Source organism: Muntiacus reevesi, chromosome 19, assembly GCF_963930625.1.
Source record: "Muntiacus reevesi chromosome 19, mMunRee1.1, whole genome shotgun sequence".
In the NCBI taxonomy this organism is placed as follows: Eukaryota; Metazoa; Chordata; class Mammalia; order Artiodactyla; family Cervidae; genus Muntiacus; species Muntiacus reevesi.
This window is the reverse complement of record NC_089267.1, coordinates 31155092-31161669: the sequence shown is the minus strand read 5'-3', so window position 1 is coordinate 31161669 and position 6578 is coordinate 31155092.

The following is a 6578-nucleotide window of genomic DNA, read 5'->3' as shown; positions in this document are numbered from 1 at the left end:
ATAAACATTATCTTTTAAAGAAACTAGGAAAAAAGAAAATAGACTCATAGTTACGTATGGATGGAGCATTTCTGGAGTTCTTCATTTCTTTTTGTGGATCTGACTTTTTTATGTAGCTTTTCCCTTTGTCAGGCGAGTGTATGCTCCTCGGTTCTGTCTCGTCACAACAAAGTTTTGGAGTGACGGACGTTAAAGCCCTCGGCACGTCACAGTTCTCAGGTCTTGGACAGACCGTGTTATAGCTCTCAGGTCTCAAATAGACCGTGTTAGAGCTCTTAGACAAATCAGTGTTACAGCTCTATTTTATTTAGAAGATAGCAGGAAAATCCATCTTCAAGGCGTGAGGGCATGTGGATCCAAAGACGCGAAGAAAAGAGCGACCCAGCGCACAGGGGAGAGATGGAGAGCCTGCTTTGGCTCCTCTTTTTATATGTTTTTTCCTCCCACTGGGCCTGTTTGTTCTACCTGAGGTCCTCACTCCAGTCCTCGGACCTTCCTTTGTTCTATTTTCGTGGGCTTTCTCTTGCTTGTCTTTTAGCCACCGCTGTTCTGGACTCCTTTCCCCTATTCTAACTACCTAATACCTTCGATCTAAAGAATTTCCTTTAGCATTTCTGAAAATAAAAGTCTGGTTGCAGAAAAGTTCCCTGAGTTTTATCTGAAAAAAAAAAAACAACACACACACACACACTTTAATTTTACCCTCATTTTGGAAGCATATTTTCACTGGATAAAGAACTATAGTTTGACAAAAAGAGACTCACAGATTTAGAAAATGAACTTATGGTTGCGGGGCAGAAGGGATAGTTAGGGAGTTTGGGAAGGTCATGTACACACTTTTGTATTCAAAGTGGATAACCAGAAAGGACCTATTGTATAGTGCATGGAACGCTACTCCGTGTTTCATGCCAGCCTGGATAGGAGGGGTTTTGGGGGAGAATGGATACATGTGTATGTATGGCTGAGTCCCTTTGTTGTTCACCTGAAGCTACCACAACATTTTTTTAATTAATTAATTTATTTTAATTGAAGGATCATTGCTTTACAATATTGTGGTGATGAAACTACCACAACACTGTTAATTGGCCATACCACAATACAAAATAAAAAGTTTAAAGTTTGAAAAAAAAATAACTATAGTTTGCAAGGTTTTTTAAATGTTCTTTTGCTATGGGTTGATTTGTGTGTCTCTCCACCCCTCCTCTCTGCTCCAAATTCCTTTATTGAAGTTCTCATCCTCAGTACTTGACCTTATTTGGATATAGAGTCTTTACAGACACAATCAAGTCAAATTCTGTCATTAGGGGAGCCTAATCCAATATGATGGACTTCCATGGTGGCTCAGATGGGAAAGAATTTGCCTGCAATGCAGAAGACCTGGCTTCAACTCCTGGGTCAGGAAGATCCCCTGGAGAAGGAAATGGCAACCCACTCCACTATTCTTGCCTGGAGAATCCCATGGACAGAGGAGCCTGGCAGGCTACAGTCCCTGGGGTTGCAAAGATTCAGACATGACTGAGTGACTAAAACACACACCCCAGTGTGGTGTGGTGTCCTTAAAAACAGAGGAGATGTCGATAGAGAGACAAGCGCAGAGGGAAGAAAATGTGAAGAGGCACCAGGAAAAGGCAGTCATCTGCAAGCCAAAAACAGAGACCTGGATAAGACCTCCCTTCATAGTCCTTAGAGACAATCAACCCTGTCAAGGAACCAACCAACCCTTGGATTTGAACTTCTAGCTTCAGAACTGTGAGACAATAAATTTCTGTTGTTTAAGCCATCCAGTCTATGGTACTTTGTTATGGCAACCCCAGCAAACTAACACACTTCTTGTCACTTTAAAGATCTTGTTTCATGTTCTTCTGGCCTCTGAATCTTTTCTAACCAGAAGTTAGTTGTTATCATTATGTCCCTATATGTAATGTTTCTTTTTTTTTCCTCTGGATACTTTTTAAGATTTTATTATTTGATTTTCAGTAGTTCGAAACTTACAGGGCCCAGTGTTCCTGCTTGGATGTTACGTGTGAATTAATTTTGTCATCCAATTTGGATACATTTTTTTCCATTGCATCTTAAAATACTTTTTTCTGCCTTATTCTTTTTCTCTTTCCCCTGGACTTCAATCATCAAAGGAAATAATACTATACCACAGGTTACTAAAACTCTGTTCATTTTTCTTTCCAGTATTTTTTATTTCGGTTTTTCAATTTGAATAATTTCCATTTATCTGTTTTCAGGATTTAGTTCTTTTTTATATTTTAATTCTTTTCTAGGTCTTTTTCCATTTAGTTCTTTTTAAAATATATTTTCCGTTTCTCTGCTGAGACTCTCCATCCATTTATACTATCATTGTCCATATTCTCTTGAACAAACTTACTGTAGCTTTTAAGACCTTTATCTGCTAAATTCAACATCTGGATCATTTTGGAGTCTGTAGCTATCGTGTGCTATTTTGTGTGATTGTGGGTCACATTTCCCTTCCCCCATCACTAGGAATTTGTATTATCTGCAGGACATTTTAGGTAACAAATTGTGAGGAGTCAGAATTATATTAAATTTTGTTCTGGCAAGCAGATCAATTTACTGGTGGATCCTTTTGATATATTTTGCTTTGGTCCTGTCCTGGGTCATGACTTTTATTCTTGGGAGTGCTACTTACTCGTAAGCCTTTCTGGGTGGTACTTGAAAGCCCAATGCTCAGCAAGGTTTCTCAGCTCTGGCATGGCTGGATTCCAGTTCCTCCAAGAACAGCCTGGGAGTATTTCCATTCAGCCATCTGACACCCAGCGCTTGTTCTCTGCTACACCCTTGGGGTCTTATGTTGCTTATGTCTGTCTAGAACTCAGACAAGTACTCCAGGGTACTCAGCATATAAATATCTGGGGACCCCTCTGTACTGCTTTCTCTTAGCTGTACCATGACATGTGCTTTCCAGTCACCTCAGCAGCCTCAAAGTACTCTGCCTCCTTGGATCACTGAAATCTTTATTCTCCTCCCAGGTTCCACATTTCTGGGTGGTCAGGAAACTGCCCCAAGGAAGAAAACTGTAGTGAATGTGCAGCTCACTTTGTGTTTCCTATCTTTCAAGCATCAAACCACTGCTATTGTACAATTCCTGAAAAAAGTTTTTCCACTTATTTGTCCTGGTTTAGAGTTGTTCTTTGTAAGAGAATAATTCCAATATCACTTACTCCACCATAGCCCAAAGTGGAAGTTCAACACTCAGAACATTTTTATCCATAAATGAATGAATTTGACTTTGCCTTCCTAGTGTTCAAATCTGGCACAATTGGAGCTTAATAATAAATGTCTGTTAGATAAATTTCTAAGATTTCAAAGAATATCTACCCTTAAACTCCATTATTGGTCCACTATAAATGTGGAAGATAGGAGTAGAGGAAGGTACTAAGTGTTAATATGGATCTTTTTTATCTCCCTGATTTTTAGTTAGCTTGCACTTTGTACAAATGAAATATTTCTGTATCCAGAGCTGTTTTATTGGTAAACTCTACAGAGGAGATTGAGGAACACTGACACAATGCAAGTTATTTTCTAGGTGGAGGGAAAATGACATCTGCAGTAGACTTGGCTGGGAAGAAGCAACCATGTTGTTGAGATGAGAAGAAAAATAATTTTCTGTGAGAAATAAGAAAGGGTGATTTGTTAAGAAATTTATATCTTATTTGATTGGGGATGTCATCATCAACTTCCCAAGGAGCTTTGTGAAGAGGGTGACCCTCTCTCCTTCTCAGGAATTTTCACCTTGTTTTCTGAGGCATTTTTTTGTGTGTGTGGTTTCTCACCAGACCCAACTGGGTCTAAACAAGATCACCTGGGGGAATCCTTCTACATTTGGGTCCCACATGTCCATTCTGTGTCACCAACTAGGGTGGGAGTGGCCAGCATCAAGCTTATTCCTCAGTGGAAGTCTACCACTTTGAATAGCATGGTGACACCTCAACTTTATGCTAACAGAATAAAATGTTCATTGCTTCAAGTTTCCATAATGATAAACTATTCACTTTCCTTCTTTTCAAACTGAGATTCCCTCTAGAATATCATTAGGGGAATTCACTGTGATTCATTGTCACAGCTTTGATACCCACTCTTCTCCTTTAACCCTTTTACTCCAATTCTCTGCACATCACATGGAGATAGAAATTTTTGTTCTTGTTTCTTAGAGAAACAAAGAAGCAGCAGAGTTAAAATTTGCTAATAAATCACATGACCATCTGTAGTACGAATTTTTATTGAAAGATGGAACTAGAATTATGCAGATCTCCCTAGCTGCCTGAGTCCTGACACTTCCTCCTTTGGAGAATTAATTTGATTCAAGAATCTGGAAAGCAAGAAGATGAATTAGTTATTAATAAGATTGATTTATGCAAAGGAAGTCACAACAATGAATACATTGTGCATTATGCAAAGCAGAGGCAATGTACTTCAGAACAAGAGTCACTTGAAATCTTAATTACAGGTTATATATTGAAGTACATGGCAATGACAATGTCCTGCATTTAACCTCAGTGATATCAAATGAAAACCAGTTTTAAAAGAAATGTTTAAAAAAGTTATTAAAAAATCACAACACCTAAATTGTTATGAATTTATATGGATTTCTTGACTTAAACGGGACAAGATGACACGTGATAGAAGACAGCTGAGCACATTTGACATGTGCCTTTCTGCTCCACAACACACCTTATATGCTTAATGAGGATGTAACCTTCTCTATTATAATACAGTGCACATCCCAGCGGGGAAGAAGGCAGCCATTAATACACAGCTGTGGGCTTCTGTGTAATAGAGATATGGAACAAAACAGCCTCTATTTTGCTGTTGCCTTTTTGTGAAACAGCCGTGAAATTTCCTACAATAATAGTAATGATAATAATCTCTTACAGTTATTCAGTGATTTACAGTATGCAAGGCTTTTGGAGATTTAAAATAACAATGGCTACCAGTTATTTGCTGTGTTTCAGGCACTTTCTTAAATGCATCACATCTACTTTGTCAGTTGAACTCTTAACAGTCACTCTATGAGGTAGCCTTTTTTTTTTGTCATTTTCCAGATGAGAAACTGAACGTTAAGAGATGAAGTGACTTAACTAAGACCATGTAACTTGTTAAGAGGTCAGAGCTGAGATCTATGTGACTGCAAAATCAATCGTTAAAAACTCTGCTGTCTTGCCTCACTGGATGTCACAAATAGATTTGAACGTTGAATACTTACAGCTGCTCCCTGCCGTGCTCCCAAAGTGTTAAGATTTGAAAAATAATGTATTTATATAAAAGGAAAAAAAATGGAAAAAGCTGCTGCCTGGTAAAAATTTTTTTCTCTTCATATGCTTAATTTTTCTCATGTCTTCAACAGGCTCATATACCATCACCTCAGACAGAGCCCACCATTCTTCAGCATGTGTTCCGCTGTCTGTTAGCCTAAAAGTCCTCCTGGCTACCCAGTCATGAGACAGCTGTGTTCAATAGGGGATTCTGTTCTTCCTTCATAAATATTTTACTGTGTGTGTGTGTGTGTGTGTGTGTGTGTGTGTGTGTGTGTGTGTGTGAGGGGGACACAGGCGAGAGTAATTAGACCCATCGGGAGCCAAGTTTAACTAGCTCACACACAAAGGGAGCAATCTGTTTTTTCTGCTGCAATAATGGCGGTTCCTGTGCACTAATTTTGAGATTTTATTGAGCTATGCCTGGTATTCATTCAGTTACTAAATAATACTTGAGCATCTTACTCTATGCCAGGCTCTGTATTAGATGCTGAAAATACAGGTAAAAGTATAGATACGTTATTCCTTTCCCTCATGAAGCTTTTAGTCCAGTTGGGAAAAAAGATAATACCTATGACAACAGAGTGTGGAGAAGGAGATCTTGAAAATAGTGACAAAGTATAAATCAGAGATCATCAAACGACTAAGTAGCTTTGGGGAGCGGAGAATCGCTGGCTCCCAGCTCCTGATGTTTCCATCCTTGTTGGGGGACATGAATTTGTGTAGCATCTTTCAGTTTGTATTCCAGTCTCTGGATGTCACTAATGTTTATCATCAATTTTTTTCTCTACCCTTCCCCATTCAATCTTACCTGATTAGGGAGTTTGGGAGGAGGATCCAGACACAGATACACATATGGTCCCATTCCTTCCACTTCCTTTCTTTTTGGGAGCGCCTACCCACGGAAGTACATATATATATACATGCATATATACACACACACACTCTTGTATGCTCCTCTATACTGCCCTCTGGGAAGGTCTGTGAATTTCAATACTGTTGAGACCAGGTGGGTCAGCCTATCTAATTCTGTGGTACAGTATTAGAAATATATTGTTGCTCCACATTTAAGCCACATTCTTTCATATCAACTTAAAAACTAATAAAGGTGATATTTTAACCCTAATACATCTTACTCTTTTGCATTCTTTCTCAAGTGGCTCAGAAAGCTATATGGTTGGGAGAGACTGGTAGAAATTATTAAGTTAATGTACTGATTATAACAAGTATCTTTTAAAGCATCTGTGCTTTAGAGAGGAGATCCAAGAAGCACAGAATTATTCTCATAACCTATTT